This window comes from Aquarana catesbeiana, linkage group LG10 (assembly GCF_042186555.1).
Source record: "Aquarana catesbeiana isolate 2022-GZ linkage group LG10, ASM4218655v1, whole genome shotgun sequence".
Lineage (NCBI taxonomy): Eukaryota > Metazoa > Chordata > Amphibia > Anura > Ranidae > Aquarana > Aquarana catesbeiana.
This window is the reverse complement of record NC_133333.1, coordinates 196,997,098-197,024,404: the sequence shown is the minus strand read 5'-3', so window position 1 is coordinate 197,024,404 and position 27,307 is coordinate 196,997,098. Positions and strand designations below refer to the sequence as shown.

The 27,307-nt window shown below is 44.5% G+C and overlaps 1 protein-coding gene and 1 pseudogene across 1 annotated transcript in view; both read right to left on the bottom strand.

Moving 5' to 3' along the window:
• LOC141111446 (uncharacterized) overlaps positions 1-12,281 on the bottom strand; it is a 14,100-nt pseudogene extending 1,819 nt beyond the window's left edge.
• ANKK1 (ankyrin repeat and kinase domain containing 1) overlaps positions 1-27,307 on the bottom strand; it is a 153,536-nt gene that overhangs the window by 71,971 nt on the left and 54,258 nt on the right. The gene's annotated exons all lie outside the window — the stretch shown is intronic.

Genomic DNA, 27,307 nt, shown 5'->3' with positions numbered 1-27,307 from the left:
CTATGCAAAGGAGGTGCTGGATTCAAACGCCTCCTGTCATATAACTGGTCTCGCTCCTGCTTAATAGGATCTGCTCTGTTGTGAGGTAGAACCCCTCCTCCTGGAGGGCCGTAATGGTCTGGCACATGAGCGAAATATCAGTAAAGCCTGGGTACCTGCCTCGATGGTAATGATCCCCCATCCTCTATTCCAAGCTCACAGCTCGCAGAGTGAGTATAACAAGTGGGCGGACTTGCTAAATGCTAAAACATGTATAATGTTTAATGATCCAAGTGTTGCATGTTTATACACAAAACCAGCCAGAAAGACCTCTTTTGAGAATTCTATGAAACTCACATATACAATATTCATCTAAGGGGCATGGCAGTCCCAAAAGCAATAAAACACCTGCTAAATACCACATTAAAAAGTGCCAGTTAGTGTAAGCAAAGTATAATCAGATAATTTATGTGTATGAACACAGTATAGAGTTTAGAGACAGAGAAGCTCCCTGCTTGGCTTCCCCAAATGTATCAAAATGTTCTGAGAATCTTTAAATTTGAATAACAATATGCTTTGATCTGTGTATCTAGATTTTAAATGTTTGACATGTAAATGATAAATGAGGGAGAGAGGAAGAGCATAAATAGCTATTAAACAGACAGTTTACTTTTCTAATCTCTATCAGCAGCTATGGAGGTGCAATGGCCGCATGTGCAGATATATGACTGAATAATACCAGCATATATAAGAAAATATTTTTTTGCAGATACCAATAATCACTTTTCTATCTTGTATATATTATTTAAACATATTTTTTTTTGTATTTTTGAAGAGGTACTGTCGTTTTGTAAGATTTTGGATTTAGTATGGCTGACTAATTTTTTCTTTAAAAATTAGATCTTTTTGTGATCTTGATAAGCAAGTAGTAATTTCACTCAAAACAATTTGTTTTAGGGTTGGTGGATTGGGACAGGGTTTTTACCCAAAAGGCTTTGGGAACAGTTGTGTCAACTTTATTCTTCTGGAGCTGTCATCTGTAACATGTTCCAAATAATAATCAGGGACATAAGCTGGGTACACATGGGCCGAAAATCGTCCGATATCTACTGGTTCAACAGGAATCAGCCCACATTCGGTGAGTGTGCACTGCTGTCTTTCTGACAGAAGCTGGCTTTTATTGAAGGGACATGCTGGAAAACCGGCATCCGATCAGTTCTTGCAGACAATGAGCAGTCCCCCTGCCAAAACACAAAGGTACAGCAGGGAAGATCATCAAACTAACATCGCTTGTGTTAGTATGGCGATCTCTCAGGTTTTTTTTGTTCGTCCCACTGGGTTGAACGAAAAGAACTTTACGTGTGTACCAGGCTATATTTGCTCAGTACTGTATTGGGAGTCCTATCAAAGTTTATGTGATAATGAAGATAGACCTCCCAACTGAGAGTTTAGAAAATACTTAAATCTGAACTCCTGGCAGATATAAAAGACACAGATGAATCCAGCCAGGTGTACATTAATAAATCAATGAATGCTTTTTTTCTAAATTCAGTTAGTGTAAGTAAACAAAGAAGCATTGTGTTTATAGTTGTAGGGATCTTCTGCCCCCTACTGTCTGGATTTGTAAATGTCTGCACATACATTATGTATCCACTTCCTGTCCCTGGGTTGTTGGCTTTGAATGCCTGGAAGGAGGAAGTGTAGAGAGAAAGAAAATCTCAGCCACATATCCTGTCCATGCTGCTAAACCCCATTCCAAAAGGAACTATTATGCAAGTATTCATATGATCTATTAGTTTAACTGCAGCTGTTCAGTGTATATCTAAATCCTCGTGACAGACAGAATATATCTGTCCTGTCCTTGTTATTATTTCACATGCACAGTGCTGACTAGCTAGGTCTGTGCTACTTTTTTTAATTGTGTTCACTTGCCAGCATATACTAGTTATTCTAGTCAACCCTGTACCTGCTGGGCTGTGATTCTATAGCTAATTTTAGCTTAGGGCTTGATGACCAGCATGGACTATAGCCAGATAACAATAAAGTGTCGTGCTATAGAAGTGAATCAATCCTAAGTATCATGCAATTAATTCATGCATATAAATCCAGATATCATATAAAAATAAAGTGCTAATGTGCTCAAATATTCCATATCATTCTGTGTAAAAACACGCTTAATGGTGACAGTCCATAATGAATAATGTGTAGACATAATCTATATAAGATAAGTATAAAGTGAAGATCCTTGTGCAAAAGTGCTCCAAACTTAGTAGTAAGTGCCGACACTCCCGTGCTCCCCCCTTTGTGATTGCCCTCACCTCCAAGCGTGTGACTGCACAATTAGTTTAGTGTATACACGCTAATGAACCACCCCTGGGCTCTATACATAAGGCTGCTCAGGTGTCCTGGATCCTCCTAGAGTGGTATCCTTATAGCAGAGAAAGCCAACAAAGAGCCAACAAACACGAACGTAGTGACATACTACGTGGTTTTTCAGCTCTTTAGCGCCACCCTTTGGGCTCCTTGTACTAATTTCATGTTAGTAGAAGTTTGGTGAGTGTTGATTCTTATTTCATGCTTTTAAATATAGCGCTTTTCAGTTTGCGCTTTTCATTTTGTGCTTTTCAGTTAGTTTCTGAATGGCCGTGCGTCAACCAGCCATGTTGCGGAATCAGAGGAGATAACAATGTTATTTATTATTGTCCTTGGAGTTATTGTTTTGACCCAAGTCTAGCCCAGGAACAGGAGGAGGAGGATTTTTTGGACCAAAAATTGGCTGCTTTATTATTCGTGACCAATTATGTCATATGCCATTGCTGCGGGAGCTCCAGGAGAATAATCCAGATGATTTTCGGAATTAGCTCCGGATGACGGACCCCTGCTTTCACCAACTCTTGGCATTGATGACCCCCTATATTAAGAAGCAGGACACATGCAAGAGGCTTTTTTTTTTATTTTTTGGTTGAATAATAATGATTTGATTTGCTATATTTTCTATATTTTTGGATGCATAGAATGCACTTTTTGGTTAAGTTCTATTGGCAGATAGCATGTCTAATTTTTTTTTTTTTTTTTTTAATGCACAATAAAAAAAAATGTGTAGAATAATACTTGGCTATGTGTTTTACTTCAAATGACAGTTTGGGAGTAGGCAGTTACATTTAAAAAAAATACAATGTAAAATTGACAAGGGACACCAACATAGTTGTATCTTTGATCTAAAAAAATATGGGATACTGGTGTTGTGGTAACTTGTCCAAACAAAAAAAAAGCATAATAATATTATTTTTGATATCACTAGAAAAAAAAAGCCTTTGAAAATTTGTTTGCAATAACTCCATCCGTATCACCAGCAAAGCTTCATTATTATCCCATTAAAGAAGAAGAGAATGTGTGCTGCAATTGGAAATTTCATAATATGCCACGTCACGAATGTTAATTCTCCATTACAACCGCTTCTGGCTCGTCCTTGCTTCTGAGCATGCGTGTTTGTGCTTTCGATTTTTGTCCAACGGACTTGTGTACACACACTCAGAAAATCCGACAACAGACATTTGTCCGCAGAAAATTTTAAAACCTGCTATCCAACATCTGTCCGCGGAAAACCCGTTAACAATTGTGCGATTGGAGCATACAGTCGGATTTTCTGCCAACAGCCTGTCATCATACATTTCCCATCAGAAAATCTGATTGCATGTACGAGGCTTTAGCCTTTGTCACTGCCATAGTGACTGTTTCCTAAAGTGGAACTAAACCCAGCATTAAACGGTTTCAAAAAAGCTTGTTTGTGCCCTCAACCGTCAAACCATCAAATGGCTGGTGTCATAACTGATTACATGTGCAGCACCATGGTAGTTGCAGATCAAACAGATGTTAACCCCTTTGTGCCTAAGGGTAAAACATATCTTAATGCCTAAGCACAATTTTGCAACTTTGACATGTGTTAATAAAGCTGTACATATCATCACACCTACATTGTTCATCCAGGTGAATTATACCTTGTTTTTTTCAGGACAAATTGGGCTTTCATTTGGTGTTAAATGGTAATGGATAGCTCCTATTTTTTTATTATTGTTATAGGAAAACTGGCCCAACATAGTTAAAAAAATTCTTGCTACTACCATAACCTTTCACCAAAAAAAACCCAAGATATATTCCTCTGCTCTTGACGATCACAGTGATAGCACATATGTATATATTAGTTGTTCTTTGTACCCGTAGTGCAGCCAAGAAACAATAGTGCGTGTTTTGCTTTTTTTAATCCTTCCTAAAACACACTGACATTGATACTAACTGACATTGGTACTAATTAAAAAAAAAAAATCCTGTCCAAAATCATACTGACCCTGACCTTTGAGCCCAACCTTGACGTCTGACCCTGACCTTGACCTAAACAATAACCCTGGCACTGACCTAGATCAAACCTTGATCTAGGTATTCATTTTATTTTTTTATTATTATTATTTATTTTTTTACTTACACACGCTTTTTTTTCTAAGGAAAGAGAGAGCTATGATGTATCTCTCCTTCATTCATAGAGAGAGAAAACATGGGCGTGGGCTTCACAATGACTGATCACTGTGGTAACCAATCAGAGGCTATGACAGCAATCAGGTGACCCAGGTGTTCCAGGTCCCGTTCGTTAGTATAGGGCCTGGAGCACCTGGTTAGGCCCTCGGTCTCTGTGCTGGGAGCGAGCTGCACAAAGGGAGATATGCAGCACCACGTAAAAAAAGCCCAGTCTTGTGGGGCTGCATATTTGTGTGAGGTCAGCGTCAAGGGGTTAAGATGACAGCTTCCTTGGTTGAAAAGAAAATAAGGGTTTAGGGTTCTGTTTTAAAGTGGCATTAGAAAGAACTACCTGAGTCTGCTGCACATGTCAGTAAAGCTACCAACATTGGTGCAAGTGCTTGCTTGAATTAGCCAGAAATAGTTCTTAAGGAAATTACCCCCAAAAAAGTGTTGTTAGGGCTGATTACTCCCAGAAAAGTGAAATAAGACACTGGCAGTAAAATTTAGGGACTCTTAGTGCCTTTCTTTAAAGCTGCCTTTGTAAACATGACTTGGGATTTCCTTCTGTCACTCTAGAGATCAGTGTGCTTGCTGGGTGTCACGCTGTAGAAACTGCGATGCCAAGGTGACATGCTGTGTAACTGGTTTGACAGGTCAGAAGAGCTGGTCTGGTCGAGTGTCATTTTTTGAAATCCTGCATAAGAACATTTTAAAGAAGGAATCAGCTTAATAAGGGGTGATATACTTCAGATGTCATCCCCTGCAGCCAAACAGCATTTTAAAGTGAAGTATCATGTTCAAAAAACAAAAGTGCAGAAGGAGCATTTTAAGAGGAGCTCATCTTTGCACTAAGGTCAAGCGAGAAACCTGCAGAACTGCTTTTGTTTTGTTAAGCTGTACTCTGTGGATCGATGCTTCATGTCAGATCATTACAAGGTCACATATGAACACTTTGCCTGAGAAAGACTTATATTATGAATTAAAGTGGTTGTAAAGGCAGAAGGTTTTTTTTATCTTAATGCATTCTATACATTAAGATAAAAAAAACCTTCTGCTGGCTGAGGGGCACACAAAGGTGGGAGGGGCTAGGAGCAGCAAAGAGGGACCTGAGAAGAGGAGGTTCCAGGCTGCTCTGTGCAAAACCAACTGCACAGAAGAGGTAAGAATAACATATTTGTTATTTAAAAAAAAAAAAATGAGCCTTTACAATCACTTTAACACTAACCCTAAGAACCTCCTTCCCTCGCCAACACTTATGTTGGCGATTCATGCTTACTTTTTTATCCAAGTCTTGATCAAAATGATTGAATCCGCAAACACTTGAATAACCATAACTCCCTTCTAGTCAATTTAGATTCAGTTTAGATTGGCTGGGTTGATCAGCCAAGGGCAAAAAAATCAATTGTTTTGCATCAATTGGCAGCACTAAGTTACTTTGTTGATGGCCGATTGCATTTTGATGGATCAGATTATTTTTATTACTTACAATCATAAGTTACTATATAATGGCATCATCCCATTGTGTCATATTGCTGAAATGTATTTTGACTATAAATCAATTATTCCTATAAGAAGTGATCAATTGGAATTGTTTTTTATCACTTATCAAAGCGTGCGCCACTAGGCCATCATTAGGCTTTATTCGCATGGGCAATTACACATGCTGCAATTTCCATCGGCAGGAATCTGCAGATTCCTTGGCTGGAATTGACCTGCTTGCTTTGTGTGCATTTAGCCTCAATCACCGCAGGTAATCGCTGACTGTGCGATTGTATGGGCTCAGAGAACGCAGCTAGTCACATATATCTGTCAATTCCAGCAGAGCTCCAGCCCCCTACCAAAAAATGAAAAGTCAGCAGCTACAAATACTGTAGCTGCTGATTTTTATTATTAGGACACTTACCTACCCAGGGATCCCGTGATGTGGGCACCCCAGCCAATTTTTCAGTCGGCTCTCGGGTGCTGCCACTGGCATTCCTTGTAAGGGAAACTGGCAGTGAAGCCTTGCAGCTTCACAGCAGGTTCCCAATTGCGCTTGTATGAAGCTCTATTGCTCTTTTGAATGGTCTGGCAGTGGTGGAAGGAGGAGAGGGGCCGAACTTCCAGGGGACCTCGCCGTGGTGAGGTCTCCCAGAAGTGGGGACAGGTACTTGTCAAAAACAGGTAAAAAAAACAGATACCCCCTCCACCCTCCCCCTTAAAGGTGTCACATGTGGCAGCAGAGGGGGGAAAGAAGATAACAAGCAGTGCTTCCCCTTTTTGGTGGAGCTCTACTTTAAGCAATCTGTGGATTCTTTCTGCTGGATATTGCAACATATATAGTTTGTTAACTATAGGTGTTGGGGAGAGCATGCAAAACTTTAATATTAAAACCATACTGCTGTTTAATTGCTCTGACAACGTTGTCAAGTTTTTAACGGTGTTGGGTGGAGATTTAGTCACATGTGATGGGATGTATTTTCACTACTAATATTATTAATTGTCACCAATAAAGGTTGTCAATATTAGTCATACTACGTGGATTGCTTTTGGTACCTCCTTTATTTAGAGGTCTTTCCCTAAATCTTTTTGCTATTTTTTGTCTCTTTGAGGTACGCTGATCCACATCTAAATTAGTCAGTTAATAGACTATCCATAATACTTACCCTCTTTTATTGTGCTGCTGTGTGGGTAACACACTATTTACCTTGAGCATGTAGGACCTTTCTAATGCAGTGTACACACGTTTAGACTTTTCGACCTGACTGGTCCGACAGACCGAGTCCGGCAGACAATCCGATTGTGTGTGGGCTTTATCGGACCTTCAGCGGACTTTTCCAGTCGAAAATCTGACGGACTTTAGATTTGGAACGTGCTTCAAATCTTTACGTCGTAACTCCGCCGGACCCAGAAATACGCTCGTCTGTATGCTAGTCCGACGGACAAAAACCGACGCTTGGGCAGCTATTGGCTACTGGCTATCAACTTCCTTATTTTAGTCCGGTGTACGTAATCACGTACAAATCCGTCGGACTTTGGTGTGATTGTGTGTAGGCAAGTCCATTCGTTAAAAAGTCCATCGGAAGTCCATCAAAAGTCCGTTGAAAGTCTGTCGGACAGGCTGTCGGACTTTTGTTGCTGAAAAGTCTGAGCATGTGTACACGGCATAAGATTCAGAGCCTATTCACACCAGAAACTGTATGTTTTCTGCATGCGCATTTATGTGTATTCAATGCACATAAATGCAGGCATGTACATGTGATTTTTCCAAACGTTTTTAAAGGGCTTGTCTGCTTGTATTTCCTTTTGAGGTCACTTCCTTCTCCTTTTTTCTTTGACCTTTTACATGCACGGAGCTGGGCTTACATGCATTTACACGCATTTGTCGTGTGAAAAAATGCATCTTGCTGTACTTTTTCACTGCATTAAATTGTATTGCAATAGTGTGAACTATGCCCATTAGATAACATGGATTTTGGACCGTATATGCAGTGGGAATGCAAAATGCATCCCACTACACCTGGCATAAATAGGCTCTTTTTTTTTTTCAAATATAAAGTTTATTACACTCCAAACATAGGCGGGGGACCCACCAATACAAATTGTTACATTTGAGGAACAAACCATGGTACATCTATTATTCGTAGAGGAGCGGTATACAGATTGGTATAATGTAGATATGCAAGTATAACGGTTATATACATATGCAATAGCTACCATTAGGATATATTCTATGGCAGTCCTCCGTTCAAAGTGGGAGTTCCTGTTAGTGGTGGACCCCACCTAACTTTTCACTTTCCATTAAAAAAGGGGGGGAGGAGAAGAAGAAAAAAAAAAAAAATAAATAAAAATAAAATACTTATAGAGTATAGAAAAGATATGGAAGGAGGCAGGTGGAGAATGAGCGAAGTAAGGGGGGGGGGAGAAGAGATTTAGGGGGGGGGGGAGGAGGACACGGCGGCGGATGGTAGCTTCCATTAATTCCAGTCAGGGGGGGTCGCCGCCAAAGGGGTCAGGTCAGAAGTTGTTGACCCTCATCCGAAAATATGAACATGTTCCAAATGTCCCATGTCTGCTTAAATAACTCTTGCTTATGTTGTGCTGTCAGTATCAAGTCCTCCATCTGTTTAATTTCCTCTACTCTCCGGAGCCAGGATTTTATAAGGGGGAGGTAGGTCTGCTTCCATAAAATGGGAATGCAACCCTTCGCTGCATTAAGGAGATGTCGGACAAGTGATTTTTTATAAGTCTTAATGGGGACCGGAGAGAGGTGGAAAAGGAAGAATGTGGGGTCGTCTGGTACTACGTAGTCGGTGAATTTTTGTGTAATTCGCCTAACCTCGCTCCAGAAGGTCTGTATCTTGGGGCAGGTCCAGAAGATATGGATCAGGGTTCCCTCTCCCTCCTCGCAACGCCAGCACAAACCAGAGGAATTCGGGTAGCATTTTCTAAGTCTAGATGGTGTCATGTACCACCTAGTGAGCAGTTTAAAGTTGGATTCCTGTACTTTAGAGCAGAGCGAGGACTTGAGGGAGAGGGAGATGATCCGGGTCCTCTGTGAGGGGGAGAAGGTGCGTTTTAGATCCTCTTCCCACCTGGTTAGGCAAGTCAAGTGAGGTTGCGTCTTTGGTGTGTTTAGTAATATGTACATTTGTGATAAGATGTGGGTCAATGGAGAGTCCTCAGCACAGAGTACCTCAAATGGCGTTAATTCTAGAGCGAAATTGTGGTTCTGGGAGTGAGTGGAGGAAGTGGTGTAATTGTAGGGCTTTCCAGAAAGTTAGGCGGTACGGGCCTGCCGGGTTACCTAGATCCTCTAAGGTTGGCCACCTCCCTTCGCAAAGAAACTTAATTGCACAGTCTTTGCCGTTTTCTCTGAGAGGCATGAATTCCGCCGCTTGCATACCCGGCTCGAATTTGGGGTTGCCCAAGATGGGGAGGAGGGGCGAAGTCGTGGAAGTGAGAGTTGCATGTACAACTGCCTGGTGGCTATTTCTCAGAGTGGTACCTATAAGGGGGTGGGTTTTTAGAGAACTTGGAAGGTCGCCAACACACCACAGTGCTCCTCCCAGAGGCACCGCCGACTGTGATTGCTCCAGTTGTACCCACAGTTTGGAGGCACCATTTCTCCTCCAATCGAGGATGCGTCCTAGGTGCGAGGCCATATAGTATAGACGAATATCAGGCATTGCCAGTCCTCCACAGTGTTTGGGTAGAATCAGTTGTGAGCGGCGTAAACGCGGTCTTTTGTGTGCCCAAATGAATCTGGTGAAGAGTGTGTGGGTCTGCCTGAAGAAGGAGGGTGGGATGTGGATCGGTAAGGCTTGGATCAGGTATAAGAATTTTGGTAGGATACTCATTTTGAGTAGGTTGCATCTCCCGAACCAGGAGTGAAAGCTTGTGTGCCATCTGTCTAGTAAAGTCCGGGTCTTTGTCAGTAATGGGGGGAAGTTTAGGTCAAACGTCTGTGTCACGTCGGGGGGGATAAGCGTGCCCAAGTATTTAAGAGCTGATGAGGTCCACTTAAATTTAAAGTTTGATTGAAGCTCCATTAGGATGTTATGGGGGACCGACACTCCCATTGCCTCAGACTTAGAAAAGTTTATTTTTAGGTTCGAGATCTCTCCATATATTTTGAATTCGCGCATTAGATTGGGGAGTGAGATTCTAGGGTTCGTTAGGGAGAACAGAAGATCATCAGCGTACGCTGAGATTTTGCAGTTCGTATTGCCCAATTGGAGACCTGCTATGTCTGGGTGTGACCTAATTTTACAGAGGAAGGGTTCGAGGGAAAGGGCAAAGAGTAGGGGGGACAAAGGGCACCCCTGTCTTGTGCCATTTCTGATGGGGAAAGGGTTAGACAGTATACCATTGGCCTTTACTTGTGCTGATGGGGTCGAGTAAATGCTGCCAATCCATTTCAGCATTCTGTCTCCCAGACCGACATGACGGAGGACTGAAAACATGTAGTTCCAGTGCACCCTGTCGAAGGCCTTCTCCGCATCTGTACTAACAAAGATGCTGGGGATTTTCTTAGATTTTGCTGTATGGACAAGGTTGAGGACTTTAATGGTATTATCCCTAGCTTCTCTGGATGGGATAAACCCCACTTGATCCAGATGGATCAGGGAGTTGAGATGAGCTGCTAACCTATTCGCTATGATTTTGGAAAATATTTTAAGGTCGACGTTCAAAAGGGAGATGGGACGGTAGCTACCACATGAGCATGGGTCTTTCCCCTCCTTGTGGATTAAGGAGATATGAGCTTTGAGAGTTTCAGTTGGGAATGCGGATTTTACCCCTAGTGTGTTAAAGAATGTCACAAGTCTTGGGCCTAAAGTCGTGAGGAAAGTCTTATAGTACTGGATTGTGTAACCGTCCGGCCCTGGTGCTTTACCTATTTTCATGGATTTTACTGCGGTTTGTAACTCTTCCAGTGTGATTGGTTCATCTAGCAGGGTCTTAGTTTCTACCGGCAGTTTGGGGATTTGGGCTGACGATACATATTTATCAATGTCCACTAAGCTAGTGGGGGGGGTGGGTAGATTGTATAAGTCAGAGTAGAAGGTTTCGAAACCCTTTGCAATTTGTTTCGGGATGGTGGCCTTCGTGCCGTCAGGTAATGTTATCTGTGGGATGTATGAGGCTGCTTTAGTTTCCTTTACCGATCTAGCTAACAGCTTACCACATTTCTCTCCCGACTCATAAGACAGCTTGCGGCAGAACTGCAAGGCAGCCTTTGCTTTATAAAGGAGTAAATCATTAATTTGAGCTCGTATATTCCCCAGCTTTGTCTCCAGGTTCTGGGAGGGCTGCTGTTTATGTTGGGATTCTATAATAGCCAGATCAGAGAGCAACCCGGTAAGCTGTAGATTTCTCTTCTTTTTAATGGCGGCTCCGTGTTTAATAAGTATGCCTCTCAATACACATTTGTGAGCCTCCCATAAAATGCCAGGGTCACAACCCTGGGTATCATTTTCCTGAAAGTATGCATCTATGGCATTGGACACGTCTCCCAGCACCTCCGGAGTCTGCAACAGGCTCTCATTTAGTCGCCAGAAGAGAGACCTAGGTGAGGGTCTCTCAGTAAGGTTGTACGTGAGGTGGATTGGCGCGTGGTCCGACCATGTGATCTGACCAATTGTGGAAGCAACCACCAGATGTAACTGGTCGTGTGGCACCATGAAGAGGTCTATTCTGGAGTATACCTTATGAGGGGGGGAAAAGAAGGTATAGTCCCTCTCTCCAGAGTGCTGGAGCCTCCAGATATCAAGTAGATAGGCGTTATGCATGGCTTGTCTAATGCATTTTCGATGTGACTGTGACAGGGAGGAGGTGCCCGAAGACGTGTCCACCGAGGGGTCTAGTGGTGCATTAAAATCACCTCCCAGGATTAGTTGGCCTTCTCTGTACTCCATAAGCCTCCTAATTGTGCGTCTGATAAAGGTCGCCTGTTGCTCATTGGGGGCATACAGGGTGGCCAACGTAAATTGGGCTTCCCCTATCTGTCCCTTTAATAACAAGAAGCGACCCTCTGGATCTGCCAGCATTTCCTGGAAATGCCAAGGCAACCTATTGGAGACCAGGATCGAAGCACCTCTCGATTTGGTGCCGCAGTGCGTGGAGTGGTAGGCATATGGGAAGGTTCTATTCTGAAGTGCAGGAGATTTATTCGTTTTAAAATGGGTCTCTTGCACAAATGCAATGTCTGTACGTGATTTTTTAAGATCATGCAGTAGCATGCGCCTTTTTTCCGGGGTGTTGAGCCCCTTAGCGTTGAGGGATGTCACCTTAATGGTATCCCCCGCCATGTCCTCCTGGGGAGTGGGGGGGAAAAGATTAGCAAAAGTTATGGGGAAAAATAATAAAGGGAAGGGGGAGAAGGTGGGGGAATAGAAGGAAAGGGGGAAGAAGTAGAAGGTGTAAGAGCTGCAACTACTCACACTGTTGCCGTCTCACCTAGCAAGTCTAAGTCAGTAAGACAATGCTTACTTATAATGCATAACACCCTAAAGAACTAGGTGTATGCAGAGGCCTACGTGGGGTGTGGATGGATATTGCCCGTGGGTGAGGTCCCGGGACTCCCTCCCATCCTGGTCCATTGCAGAAGCACTATTAAACAGTTATAAAATATAATCAAACAAGGAAAACAAATGAAGAAAAGATAAATACCCCGGCTAACTCTGGGGCTCAACTCTAAAAACGATAGAGACGGGTCTCCTCCCCTCCACCGCGGCCACTCTCTGTGGTTTGTCGGTGATCCGCCGGAGGCAGACTTCCCTCAACCAGTCTCCAATCTACGCGCCTAGCGGCAGGTCTGGACTGTCTCACTGGAGATTGTAAACACCGGCGGGGAGAGGAGAGGCATCCCCTCTAGAGTACCTTAGTATAACGTAGCCTAAGTGATCCCCCCACCCCCCACAGTCAAGCATCTCCCCCAGTAGTTCAAATATCCCCTCGAGTGTACCCCCCACTTAGTGTATGCTAGACATACGTTTAGACTGATGAGTCCCCACAAGACCTCCTCTCCCCCTAAACACAGCTATAACCAACAGGAAAAAAGGGTTTTAAAACTCATAACATAGGGAGAGAAAGGCTAGTGAGTGTGGGGCAGAGGTTAACTCACGACTGGCTCACAAGCCACGGCTCAGGGTAGACCCAAAGGAAGGAAGTTCTGAGCTAGTCCGGTTGAGTCATTCTCTAGTGCAACCCTATTTCGGGCAAGTTCTTCCAGGGAGAGTTGTGTTCATCAGCTGCAGACAGTTCCGTATCTGTGGTACTGGAGGGTATCATGCACCCCTTGGAGAATGAGGAGATGCAGGGGGACCACTGTGGCTGATGAATGGGTAAAAGTACCTCCAAGGCTGAGGGTCGAGACAAGCACAATCAGCCCGTTCTGGCCCCTGAGATGGATCTTGAGTTCGTGCCAGAGCCTGAGGGATCTGTGGTGCGGGGGGTTAAGGGGAGAAAGCTTAATCAGGGCCTGGTTCCTGATGGGATGGGGGCTAAGCGCAAGGTGTCTGTGAGGGTCTCTCAAGGGGGATGACAACAGGGGCCATGGCAGGAAGGGGTCACCTAAGAACATCCGTGAAGCCAAGAAGTAACCGTTCCTGCGGTGTAGGGGAGAGGTGACAAGCAAGAGTGTACTCACGCTTCCCGCTGGCTCCCCTGGGAGAGAGATCGAGGGCGACGTCCACTTCTCTGTGTTCTCTGCGGTCTTGGTGCCTGGTGCCTCATTGTAGTAGGCCGACCGGGTGCTCTAGGTAGGTAGTCCAGCCAGTTGGGGATCTCGATCGGATCTGTGCCTAAGAAGTCAAACACAGCAGGCAGGGATTCAGGGGAGCGTAGGAGAAAGGATCTCTGTTCCTTGATGAAGGTGACAGACAGCGGGAAGCCCCAACGGTAAGTGGCGTTGCAGCGTCGGACCAGATCCAGCAGAGGCTTTAGAATGGCTCGACGGATGAGTGTTGATCTAGAGATGTCAGGAAGTAGTTTCACGTGCGCGCCATCGAATTCCAAATCTCCCGCTTCCCAGGCTCCACGTGCAATGATCTCCTTGTGGGTGTAGTGATGTAGGCGGCAGATCACGTCTCTGGGTCTGGTCGGATCCGATGATCTGGGGCCCAAGGCCCTGTGGACGCGATCGATTTCGACCCGCTCCGGTAGGCGGTCTCCCGCCACCCTACGGAAGATGTCCGTCACTGTGGCTTGGAGATCTGCTTGCCCCGTAGCTTCTGGGAGGCCTCGGAGCCGCAGATTGTTCCTACGGCTCCTATCCTCCATTTCCTCCATTCTGAGCTGTAACTCTATCGCCGAGGTGTTGTGGTCTGTTTGGCTCGATTCTAGAGAGGTCACTCTCTGTTCCAGGGCCGCTAGGGAGGTTTCGCCTGAAGAGAGCCGCGTGGAGAGAGAGTGAACCTCCTGCTTCACTGCATTCAGCTCTTTCCTGTGTGCCGCCTCGACCTTCCCAACGAGGGCCTCGATGTCTGCTCTGGTCGGTAATGCGCGGAGGAGAGCCTTCAGCTCGGCATCCGCTCCCATCATGAAGGGCTGGCGGGGGGTCTCCTCCCGGTTCGCTTCCGATAGGAAGGGGGAGCTGGAGTGGAGCATTGGGCTGCAGGGTCCCGTCAGGAAGGCCGGGGACGCCATGAGGTCTGGGGTCTGCGAGCCGGAGGCATAGGGGTCCGCCATTTTAAGGTCTGGCGAGCCGGGGAGAGATCTGCCAAAGAGTCTCTGTAAGTCTGCTAGTGCGGGCGTCCCAGGTGCCTGGCTTGGTTTCTTTTTGTTCCTTCTATATGTACGCTTCTTAGCTGAGAGCATTTTCTGAAAAAAGAGCGAAGATAGCCAAGATGGGATAGGAGAAGCCGGGAGCTCTGTGTAAACGCGTCCTCACTCGGCCATGTCCGGACCACGCCCCCATAAATAGGCTCTTAAAGTAAATGTAAAAACAATCACTAAAATTTTAGACATGCTTTAACATGATTGCTTATTGACAGTGCTTTCATGATTTTTGGTATTTTGTCTAATGTGGATATGCTCTAAACAAATTTGGTGAAATTGAAGAAACCGGGTTGGAAAATTGTTGGCTGAACAGCAGCTGCATCCAATTAAATGCAACAGCTGTTTAGGTATTCTTATAGATAGAGTGTCTTTGTTCCCATTTCGACATCTGCCCCCACTATTTGTCTTCGTGACCAATGTCACTAAGACAGAAGGTGAGGAGAAATATAAAATCTACACTGAGATAGCAGTTGGGTTAGAGGAGTTGGGTTATCCTCTAATGTGTGAACTGTTTCAGTGACAGCTGGCAAAGACTGGTTTTCCTCTTAGTTTGGACAGATTTTAACTTACTTACTATAACAATGATTGGGAAGAAGGTGCAGGAATATATTTCCTATGGGGGCAAAGACAGCAATTTAACAAAACACATATTATAACCCTTCCACATTCTGTAAAAAAAAAAAGTAAAAGGGAAGATTTTGTAGGTACATGATAGTTGATTTAATGGTATGTACTTCTAGTGATGGAGAAAACATGAATTCATGCAGAAAACCCGCAGGGAGCATACAAATCTCCCACTAAACCAAGATTTTGAAGTGCAGACACCACAGCTAACATTACCAGGAAAAATAGGCTTCTTTTTGCAAAAAGAGATACATGATGTGTCTGTGTTTCTGTATATTGTACTTGATATTTAGGCCCGTTTCACACTGGGTGGATTCTGTTCCGATCAGCTCACAGATCCCCTGTGGGAGGATAACAAATTTGTGTGTTTCCGCAAAGTGGACACAGACAGAGCCTGCTCTGCTCTATAGGCAGCCAGGAGTAAACAGACTCCACTGTCCGTTCACACCTGACTAACCTCCAATTTGCTTAAATGGAAGAGGACTGACACACTTTCTTTTATTTTGGAATGCTAGATTGGATCCGAAGGCAGATGGCTGTAAATGGACACAAGTCCATTTCCATCCTTCTGTCCATAGAAATGCATGGGCCTCCTGTTTAGGTCCACCTGATAAGCAGGGGAGGTCCGATCGGGTCTACCTGTTAGTTTAAGGCCCCTTTCACATGGGGTGGATCCGTTGGACGGACTCCGCCAGCTCAGCGGGAGACGATTCCATTGATCCCCACTGAGCAGGCGGATGACAGGTCCATCTCTGCTCACTGTGCAGGGAAGGACTGTGAGAGCCCTGCTGTTTTCTATGGGGAGATCAGATCAAAATTAACTGTGTGTCCATTTTCATCCTATCTGAAGGACGGCTGTTGAACGTATCAACATACGTCTGTTTTGAGCATATCTTGTCGAATCGGATGGCAGGCGGGTGTCAGCCTGGGTGGCCTGCTCGGATCTGCCTGAAAAACGAACAGGCCGGACCTGAGCAGGCCAATTGTGTGAAAAGGGCCTGAGTCTGTAAAGTAATATTTATTTAGAAGTGTGAATTTAATGAGCCACTTTCAGGAGAATCTATACATTTTTCAAAGTTAAACAACTCCTACATTTGAAGAAATGTTCCATTAAACAAACAAGCTGTACAAAATTATACAATCAAGTAAAAAGTTTAACCACATCCTACCCGGCCTATAGCAAAATGACGGTGGTTAACCACTTGACGACCGCCTCACGCAGATATACTGCGGCAGAATGGCACGGGCAGGCAAAATCACGTACCTGGTACATGATTGCCTTCCCGCGGGCGGGGGGGTCCAATCGGACCCCCCCCGGTGCCCGAGGCGGTCGCCTTTGGTCTGGCAGTGATCAGAGATGAGGGGGAGGCCATCCATTCATGGCCCCCCCCTTGCGATCGCTCCCAGCCAATAAGAATCTTCCCCTGCCTCTGTGTAGTACACAGAGGCAGAGGAAATGATGTCATCTCTCCTCGGCTCGGTATTTTCAGTTCCGGCGCCGAGGAGAGAAGACTGAAATGTGAGTGAAAACACTACACACACACAGTAGAACATGCCAGGCACACAAAACACCCCCCTTTACCCCTGATCCCCCCCCCGATCACCCCTCCCCCCCCCCGTCACACTGACACCAAGCAGTTTTTTTTTTTTTTCTGATTACTGCATGGTGTCAGTTTGTGACAGTTAGTGTGGTAGGGCAGTTAGTGGTAGCCCCCTTTAGGTCTAGGATACCCCCCTAACCCCCCCTAATAAAGTTTTAACCCCTTGATCACCCCCTGTCGCCAGTGTCGCTAAGCGATCATTTTTCTGATCGCTGTATTAGTGTCACTGGTGACGCTAGTTAGGGAAGTAAATATTTAGGTTCGCCGTCAGCGTTTTATAGCGACAGGGACCCCCATATACTACCTAATAAATGTTTTAACCCCTTGATTGCCCCCTAGTTAACCCTTTCACCACTGATCACCGTATAACTGTTACGGGTGACGCTGGTTAGTTCGTTTATTATTTATAGTGTCAGGGCACCAGCCGTTTATTACCGAATAAAGGTTTAGCCCCCTGATCACCCGGCGGTGATATGCGTCGCCCCAGGCAGCGTCAGATTAGCGCCAGTACCGCTAACACCCACGCACGCAGCATACGCCTCCCTTAGTGGTATAGTATCTGAACGGATCAATATCTGATCCGATCAGGTCTATACTAGCGTCCCCAGCAGTTTAGGGTTCCCAAAAACGCAGTGTTAGCGGGATCAGCCCAGATACCTGCTAGCACCTGGGTTTTGCCCCTCCGCCTGGCCCAGCCCACCCAAGTGCAGTATCGATCGATCACTGTCACAAAACACTAAACACATAACTGCAGCATTCGCAGAGTCAGGCCTGATCCCTGCGATCGCTAACAGTTTTTTTGGTAGCGTTTTGGTGAACTGGCAAGCACCAGCGGCCTAGTACACACCGGTCATAGTCAAACCAGCACTGCAGTAACACTTGGTGACGTGGCGAGTCCCATAAGTGCAGTTCAAGCTGGTGAGGTGGCAAGCACAAGTAGTGTCCCGCTGCCACCAAGAAGAAGACAAACAAAGGCCCGTCGTGCCCATAGTGCCCTTCCTGCTGCATTCGCCAATCCTAATTCGGAACCCACCACTTCTGCAGCGCCCGTACTTCCCCCATTCACATCCCCAACCAAATGCGTTCGGCTGCATGAGAGGCATTTTCTTTATGTCCTCCCGAGTACCCCTACCCAATGAACCCCCCCCAAAAAAGATGTTGTGTCTGCAGCAAGCGCGGATATAGGCGGGACACCCGTTATTATTGTCCCTCCTGTCCTGACAATCCTGGTCTTTGCATTGGTGAATGTTTTGAACGCTACCATTCACTAGTTGAGTATTAGCGTAGGGTACAGCATTGCACAAACTAGGCATATTTTCACAGGGTCTCCCAAGATGCCATTGCATTTTGAGAGACCCGAACCTGGAACCGGTTACAGTTATAAAAGTTAGTTACAAAAAAAAGTGTAAAAAAAAAAAAATATATATAGAATAAAAAAAAATAGTTGTCGTTTTATTGTTCTCTCTCTCTAATCTCTCTCTATTGTTCTGCTCTTTTTTACTGTATTCTATTCTGCAATGTTTTATTGTTATTATGTTTTATCATGTTTGCTTTTCCGGTATGCAATTTTTTATACTTTACCGTTTACTGTGTTTTATTGTTAACCATTTTTTGGTCTTCAGGTACGCCATTCACGACTTTGAGTGGTTATACCAGAATGATGCCTGCAGGTTAAGGTATCATCTTGGTATCATTCTTTTTAGCCAGCGGTCGGCTTTCATGTAAAAGCAATCCTAGTGGCTAATTAGCCTCTAGACTGCTTTTACAAGCAGTGGGAGGGAATGCCCCCCCCACCGTCTTCTGTGTTTTTCTCTGGCTCTCCTGTCTCAACAGGGAACCTGAGAATGCAGCCGGTGATTCAGCCAGCTGACCATAGAGCTGATCAGAGACCAGAGTGGTTCCAAACATCTCTATGGCCTAAGAAACCAGAAGCTACGAGCATTTCATGACTTAGATTTTGCCGGATGTAAACCGCACCATTGGGAAATTGGGAAAGCATTTTATCATACCGATCTTGGTGTGGTCAGATGCTTTAAGGGCAGAGGAGAGATCTAGGGTCTAATAGACCCCAATTTTTTCAAAAAAGAGTACCTGTCACTACCTATTGCTATCATAGGGGATATTTACATTCCCTGAGATAACAATAAAAATGATTAAAAAAAAAAAATGAAAGGAACAGTTTAAAAATAAGATAAAAAAGCAAAAAAAAAAATAAAGAAAAAAAAAAAAACCCTGTCCCCCCCTCCTCTCGCACAAAGGCGAAGGGTCTGGCGTCAAATGTAAACAGCAATTGCACCATGCATGTGAGGTATCACCGCGAAGGTCAGATCGAGGGCAGTAATTTTAGTAGTAGACCTCCTCTGTAAATCTAAAGTGGTAACCTGTAAAGGCTTTTAAAGGCTTTTAAAAATGTATTTAGATTGTCGCCACTGCACGTTTGTGCGCAATTTTAAAGCATGCCATATTTGGTATCCATGTACTCGGCCTAAGATCATCTTTTTTATTTCATCAAACATTTGGGCAATATAGTGTGTTTTAGTGCATTAAAATGTTAAAAAGTGTGTTTTTTCCCCAAAAAATGCGTTTGAAAAATCGCTGCGCAAATACTGTGTGAAAAAAAAAATTAAACACCCACCATTTTAATCTGTAGGGCATTTACTTTAAAAAATATATAATGTTTGGGGGTTCAAAGTAATTTTCTTGCAAAAAAAATAAATGTTTTTCATGTAAACAAAAAGTGTCAGAAAGGGCTTTGTCTTCAAGTGGTTAGAAGAGTGGGTGATGTGTGACATAAGCTTCTAAATGTTGTGCATAAAATGCCAGGACAGTTCAACCCCCCCCAAATGACCCCATTTTGGAAAGTAGACACCCCAAGCTATTTGCTGAGAGGCATGTCGAGTCCATGGAATATTTTATATTGTGACACAAGTTGCGGGAAAGAGACAAATTTTTTTTTTTTTTGCACAAAGTTGTCACTAAATGATATATTGCTCAAACATGCCATGGGAATATGTGAAATTACACCCCAAAATACATTCTGTTGCTTCTCCTGAGTACGGGGATACCACATGTGTGAGACTTTTTGGGAGCCTAGCCGCGTATGGGACCCCGAAAACCAAGCACTGCCTTCAGGCTTTCTAAGGGCATAAATTTTTGATTTCACTCTTCACTGCCTATCACAGTTTCGGAGGCCATGGAATGCCCAGGTGGCACAAAACCTCCCCAAATGACCCCATTTTAGAAAGTAGACACCCCAAGCTATTTGCTGAGAAGTATAGTGAGTATTTTGCAGACCTCACTTTTTGTCACAAAGTTTTGAAAATTGAAAAAAGAAAAAAAAAAAGTTTTTTCTTGTCTTTAAAAACAAATGAGAGCTGCAAAATACTCACCATGCCTCTCAGCAAATAGCTTGGGGTGTCTACTTTCCAAAATGGGGTCATGGGGGGGTTTTGTGCCACCTGGGCATTCCATGGCCTCCGAAACTGTGATAGGCAGTGAAGAGTGAAATCAAAAATTTACACCCTTAGAAATCCTGAAGGCGGTGATTGGTTTTCGGGGCCCCGTACGCAGCTTGGCTCCCAAAAAGTCCCACACATGTGGTATCCCCATACTCAGGAGAAGCAGCTAAATGTATTTTGGAGGGCAATTCCACATAAAAAAAAAAAAAAAATTGTCACTTTCCCGCAACTTGTGTCAAAATATAAAATATTCCATGGACTCAACATGCCTCTCAGCAAATAGCTTGGGGTGTCTACTTTCCAAAATGGGGTCATTTGGGGGGGTTTTGTGCAATCTGGGCATTTTATGGCCTTCAAAACTGTGATAGGTAGTGAGGAGTGAAATAAAAAATTTACGCCCTTAGAAATCCTGAAGGCGGTGATTGGTTTTCGGGGCCCCGTACGTGGCTAGGCTCCCAAATTCCACATATGCCCATGGCCTGTGTGAGCAATATATCATTTAGTGACAATTTTTTTTTTTTGTCATTATTCAATCACTTGGGACAAAAAAAATTAATATTCAATGGGCTCAACATGCCTCTCAGCAATTTCCTTGGGGTGTATACTTTCCAAAATGGGGTCATTTGGGGGGGTTTGTACTGCCCTGCCATTTTAGCACCTCAAGAAATGAGATAGGCAGTCATAAACTAAAAGCTGTGTAAATTCCAGAAAATGTACCCTAGCTTGTAGACGCTATAACTTTTGCGCAAACCAATAAATATACGCTTATTGACATTTTTTTTACCAAAGACATGTGGCCAAATACATTTTGGCCTAAATGTATGACTAAAATTGAGTTTATTGGATTTTTTTTATAACAAAAAGTAGAAAATATCATTTTTTTTCAAAATATTCGGTCTTTTTCCGTTTATAGCGCAAAAAATAAAAACCGCAGGGGTGATCAAATACCATCAAAAGAAAGCTCTATTTGTGGTAAGAAAAGGACGCAAATTTCATTTGGGTACAGCATTGCATGACCGCGCAATTGGCAGTTAAAGGGATGCAGTGCCAAATTGGAAAAAGTCCTCTGGTCTTTAGGCAGCCAAATGGTCCGTGGCTGAAGTGGTTAAATTGTTATGACTTGACATCATATGATGTCCTTCACAACATACCGCTAATGTGCGCCCCTGGGGGGGGGGCGTGCAGTGCGGCGATCAGTGGTGCAGTGTGTCACTCAGACACACTGCATCTCCGATCACAGTAAAGAGCCTTTGGCGTAGGCTCTTTTCCATGTTATCAGCTGTGTCCAATCACAGCTGATCACAGTGTAACTAGGAAGTCCCGGTTATCAGCATTCCTCTACTTACGCTAACATGGCTTGAGTAGAGGAGAGCTGATAAGCAGCTTTCCTGACAGGAGGATCTGCACTTATAATCAGTACAATGATTTGATTATCAGTGCAGCCCTATCAGCAATGCCTGATGGTGCCCACCAGTGCTGCCTTTCAGTGCCTATCAGTGATGCCCATCAGGGCCGCCTATCAGTGCCCATTGAGGCTATCCATCAGTGCTACCTATCAATGCCCATCAGTGCTGCCTATCAGTGTTGCACATTAGTGCCTCCTCATCAGTGCCCATCAGTGTCACCTCATCAGTACTGCCCATCAGTGACACCTATCAGAGCATATCAGTGCTGCCTATCAGTGCCCATCATTGCCAGCTATCAGTGCCCATTAAGGCTGACCATCAGTGCTGCCTATCAGTGCTGCATATTAGTGCCTCCTCATCAGTGCCCATCAGTGCTGCATATCAGTGCCACATATTAGTGCTGCCTCATCAGTGCCATCTCATCAGTGCCCACCAGTACAGCCTCATCAATGCACATCAGTGAAGCAGAAAAATTACTTATTTATAAAAATTTATAACAGAAACTAAGAAAAACTTTTTCGCACAGTTTTCGGTCCTTTTTCATTTGTTTAGCAAAAAAATAAAAACTGAGTGGTGATTAAATACCTTCAAAAGAAAGCTCTATCTGTCTCAAAAAAACTATAAAAATTCTGTTTGGGTCCGGCAGTGCATGTCCACATCATTCAAAATGAGACAGTGTTGAATGCTGAAAATAGGCCTGGGCAGGAAGGGGGTAAAAGTGCCTGGTATTGAAGTGGTTAAAAAAAGTGAATATTTTAAATTTTTTCCTTTAGTTTTTGCTTTATATATGTTTTAGCCCTCTGTAATTACTGTAGTAAAGTGCCCATTTACTTACCTTGCTCAAATGCAATAGCATATATCAAACCCCTTTCATTCCTTATTCCATACTCCCCTGGGTTCCTGGACATGTTTAGGAAAGATGAGTTTTTCTACTTCTATCCCTCAGCAGCTCAGATAGGCCAACCTGACGAGGCAAAAGTAGCTGGACATGTGATCTGCAGGCAAGTGAGAGGCCCTCTACTGTCAGAACCAGCATGTGGGCAGCAAGTGGATTCTAATGGGACACAGATTCACTAGAAAACCAGCCCACTGCCTAATTCGTCCTAGAGTACTCCAGTTACAGTGAAGTACCCCCCGTGGTCTGGGATACCCCCAGCTGTTGAACTGTGTTACCAAAGATACCCTGGATTTCACTGCGAAGGGCCTGCTTATAAAGATAAGTGCAAGTGGCAGTGTTCTGTGCTATTTTACTGAAGTAGTGATTCTCTCCTTGACTTTGCTGTTATAAAGTTCATAGAGACTACGCTATGCATCCACATGTTACTCTGAAACAATCCAACCTCAATTTAGATAATGAACTTATTAATAAAGTAGTATTATCATAAAGATGTAAATTCAGTGACATGGGGAAGAACAAATATGTTGGATTAACTAGATATTTACATATCCATTAACCCCCGTGGCCTCTACTAGATTTAAACTGTGACTGAAAAATATTCATTGTGAAAAGTGGAAGAAGCTTTCAAATTTACTAGAGAAAGAAAAATAAATTGAGTTCTTAAATTTCCCATTTCTATTGTTTTGCTTCCAAAGTCTAAGCACCGCAAATGTGATCCCTAGAACTGATCCAGTTGTTGTGAGTAGGGATGAGCTTCGAGTTCGAGTCGAACTCATGTTCGACTCGAACATTGGCTGTTCGCAAGTTCGCCGAACAGCGAACAATTTGGGGTGTTCGCGGCAAATTCGAATGCCGCGGAACACCCTTTAAAAGTCTATGGGAGAAATCAAAAGTGCTAATTTTAAAGGCTAATATGCAAGTTATTGTCATAAAAAGTGTTTGGGGACCTGGGTCCTGCCCCAGGGGACATGGATCAATGCAAAAAAAAGTTTTAAAAACGGCCGTTTTTTCAGGAGCAGTGATTTTAATAATGCTTAAAGTCAATCAATAAAAGTGTAATATCCCTTTAAATTTCGTACCTGGGGGGTGTCTATAGTATGCCTGTAAAGGGGCGCATGTTTCCTGTGTTTAGAACAGTCTGACAGCAAAATGACATTTTGAAGGAAAAAACTCATTTAAAACTACCCGCGGCTATTGCATTGCCGACAATACACTTAGAAGTTCATTGATAAAAACGGCATGGGAATTCCCCAAAGGGGAACCCCGAACCAAAATTTTAAAAAAAAAATGACGTGGGAGTCCTCCTAAATTCCATACCAGGCCCTTCAGGTCTGATATGGATATTAAGGGGAACCCCGGCCAAAATTTTTAAAAAAAAATGACGTGGGGTTCCCCCTAAATTCCATACCAGACCCTTCAGGTCTGGTATGGATTTTAAGGGGAACCCCGCGCCAAAAAAAAAAAAAAAAACGGCGTGGGGTCCCCCCAAAAATCCATACCAGACCCTTATCCGAGCACGCAACCTGGCAGGCCGCAGGAAAAGAGGGGGGGACGAGAGTGCGGCCCCCCCTCCCTCCTGAACCGTACCAGGCCACATGCCCTCAACATTGGGAGGGTGCTTTGGGGTAGCCCCCCAAAACACCTTGTCCCCATGTTGATGAGGACAAGGGCCTCATCCCCACAACCCTGGCCGGTGGTTGTGGGGGTCTGCGGGCGGGGGGCTTATCGGAATCTGGAAGCCCCCTTTAACAAGGTGACCCCCAGATCCCGGCCCCCCCCCTGTGTGAAATGGTAAGGGGGTACATAAGTACCCCTACCATTTCACGAAAAAAAGTGTCAAAAATGTTAAAAATGACAAGAGACAGTTTTTGACAATTCCTTTATTTAAATGCTTCTTCTTTCTTCCTTCATCTTCTGGTTCTTCTGGTTCTTCTGGCTCTTCTGGTTCTTCCTCCGGCGTTCTCGTCCAGCATCTCCTCCGCGGCGTCTTCTATCTTCTTCTCCTCGGGCCGCTCCGCACCCATGGCATGGGGGGGAGGCTCCCGCTCTTCTCTTCTTCTCTTCTTCTTTTCTTCTCTTCTTCTCTTCTTCATTTTCTTCTCCGGGCCGCTCCGCAATCCATGCTGGCATGGAGGGAGGCTCCCGCTGTGTGACGGCGCTCCTCGTCTGACAGTTCTTAAATAACGGGGGGCGGGGCCACCCGGTGACCCCGCCCCCCTCTGACGCACGGGACATGACGGGACTTCCCTGTGGCATTCCCCGTGACGTCACAGGGAAGTCCCGTCAAGTCACCGTGCGTCAGAGTGGGGCGGGGTCACCGGGTGGCCCCGCCCCCCCCGTTATTTAAGAACTGTCAGACGAGGAGCGCCGTCACACAGCGGGAGCCTCCCTCCATGCCAGCATGGATTGCGGAGCGGCCCGGAGAAGAAAATGAAGAAGAGAAGAAGAGAAGAAAAGAAGAAGAGAAGAGCGGGAGCCTCCCCCCCATGCCATGGGTGCGGAGAGGCCCGAGGAGAAGAAGATAGAAGACACCGCGGAGGAGATGCTGGACGAGAACGCCGGAGGAAGAACCAGAAGAGCCAGAAGAACCAGAAGATGAAGGAAGATAGAAGAAAGAAGAAGCATTTAAATAAAGGAATTGTCAAAAACTGTCTCTTGTCATTTTTAACATTTTTGACACTTTTTTCGTGAAATGGTAGGGGTACCCCTTACCATTTCACACAGGGGGGGGGCGGGATCTGGGGGTCACCTTGTTAAAGGGGGCTTCCAGATTCCGATAAGCCCCCCCGCCCGCAGACCCCCACAACCACCGGCCAGGGTTGTGGGGATGAGGCCCTTGTCCTCATCAACATGGGGACAAGGTGTTTTGGGGGGCTACCCCAAAGCACCCTCCCAATGTTGAGGGCATGTGGCCTGGTACGGTTCAGGAGGGAGGGGGGGCCGCACTCTCGTCCCCCCCTCTTTTCCTGCGGCCTGCCAGGTTGCGTGCTCGGATAAGGGTCTGGTATGGATTTTTGGGGGGACCCCACGCCGTTTTTTTTTTTTTTTTTTTTGGCGCGGGGTTCCCCTTAAAATCCATACCAGACCTGAAGGGTCTGGTATGGAATTTAGGGGGAACCCCACGTCATTTTTTTTTTTAAATTTTGGCCGGGGTTCCCCTTAATATCCATACCAGACCTGAAGGGCCTGGTATGGAATTTAGGAGGACTCCCACGTCATTTTTTTTTTTAAATTTTGGTTCGGGGTTCCCCTTTGGGGAATTCCCATGCCATTTTTATCAATGAACTTCTATGTGTATTGTCGGCAATGCAATAGCCGCGGGTAGTTTTAAATGAGTTTTTTCCTTCAAAATGTCATTTTGCTGTCAGACTGTTCTAAACACAGGAAACATGCGCCCCTTTACAGGCATACTATAGACACCCCCCAGGTACGAAATTTAAAGGGATATTACACTTTTATTGTTTGACTTTAAGCATTATTAAAATCACTGCTCCTGAAAAAACGGCCGTTTTTAAAACTTTTTTTTGCATTGATCCATGTCCCCTGGGGCAGGACCCAGGTCCCCAAACACTTTTTATGACAATAACTTGCATATAAGCCTTTAAAATTAGCACTTTTGTTTATTCATGTTCGTGTCCCATAGACTTTAACGGTGTTCGCGTGTTTGAATGAACTTTTTTCCTGTTCGCATGTTCTGGTGCGAACCGAACAGGGGGGTGTTCGGCTCATCCCTAGTTGTGAGATAGCTGTAACTTACAATCTCAGTAGGATTGGCAGAGAGTGACTTGATCCAAATGATATCTTGCAGGTTGTAGAAAGCTTTATTTGAACACTTGTGCAGACCTTAACAGCTCGGAAAGGTAAAAAAATCATAATATGTTTAGTTCCAGCAATTAAATGTGCTAGGAACAGCAACTAAAGCCACACTGAAAAGACTAAAAAAAAAACTAACCATACAGAGCTACGGAGTGAGAAAGGGACAAAATTATTTAAAGGCAAACAAATAACAATGCATGTTTAACATGACATCTATAAAGGGACAGTGACATGGACCACCCATATACATTAAATCAGAAATGGCAGGATTGGGCAACAGTTAACTCATGTTTAAGGGTAATTTAAAGGAAGGCTTCAAGCAATATAACTAAAAATGACAAAACACGGTACATATAAAGTATTAATTACATTTACTTCAATGTGAACTTTCTGAGTTATAGTTCTCTGTAAACTGAGCAATGTGCAGAGAGCGTAGCTGTACCATTGAAGTGGAAGTCCAGGCTGAGCATACCTAATCCTAAACCTTCTCCCACCCCCAGTCCTATACTAATTATTCAGTAGAGGAAAGATGCCTATACAGTACACACCTATTCACAGGACGCTCTGGTCCGGTCACATGATTGGCTCTCAGTAGCTGGCTTCATGGGAAAGGGGAGGGACAGCCAACAACAGATGCCCCATGGTAAGCCTATGGGTGACGTCATTACACAGGCAATCAATCTGTAGATCTCTCCTCTCCACTAAAGTACACAAACAAGGTCCATAAAGACATGGATGAGAGAGTTTGGGGTA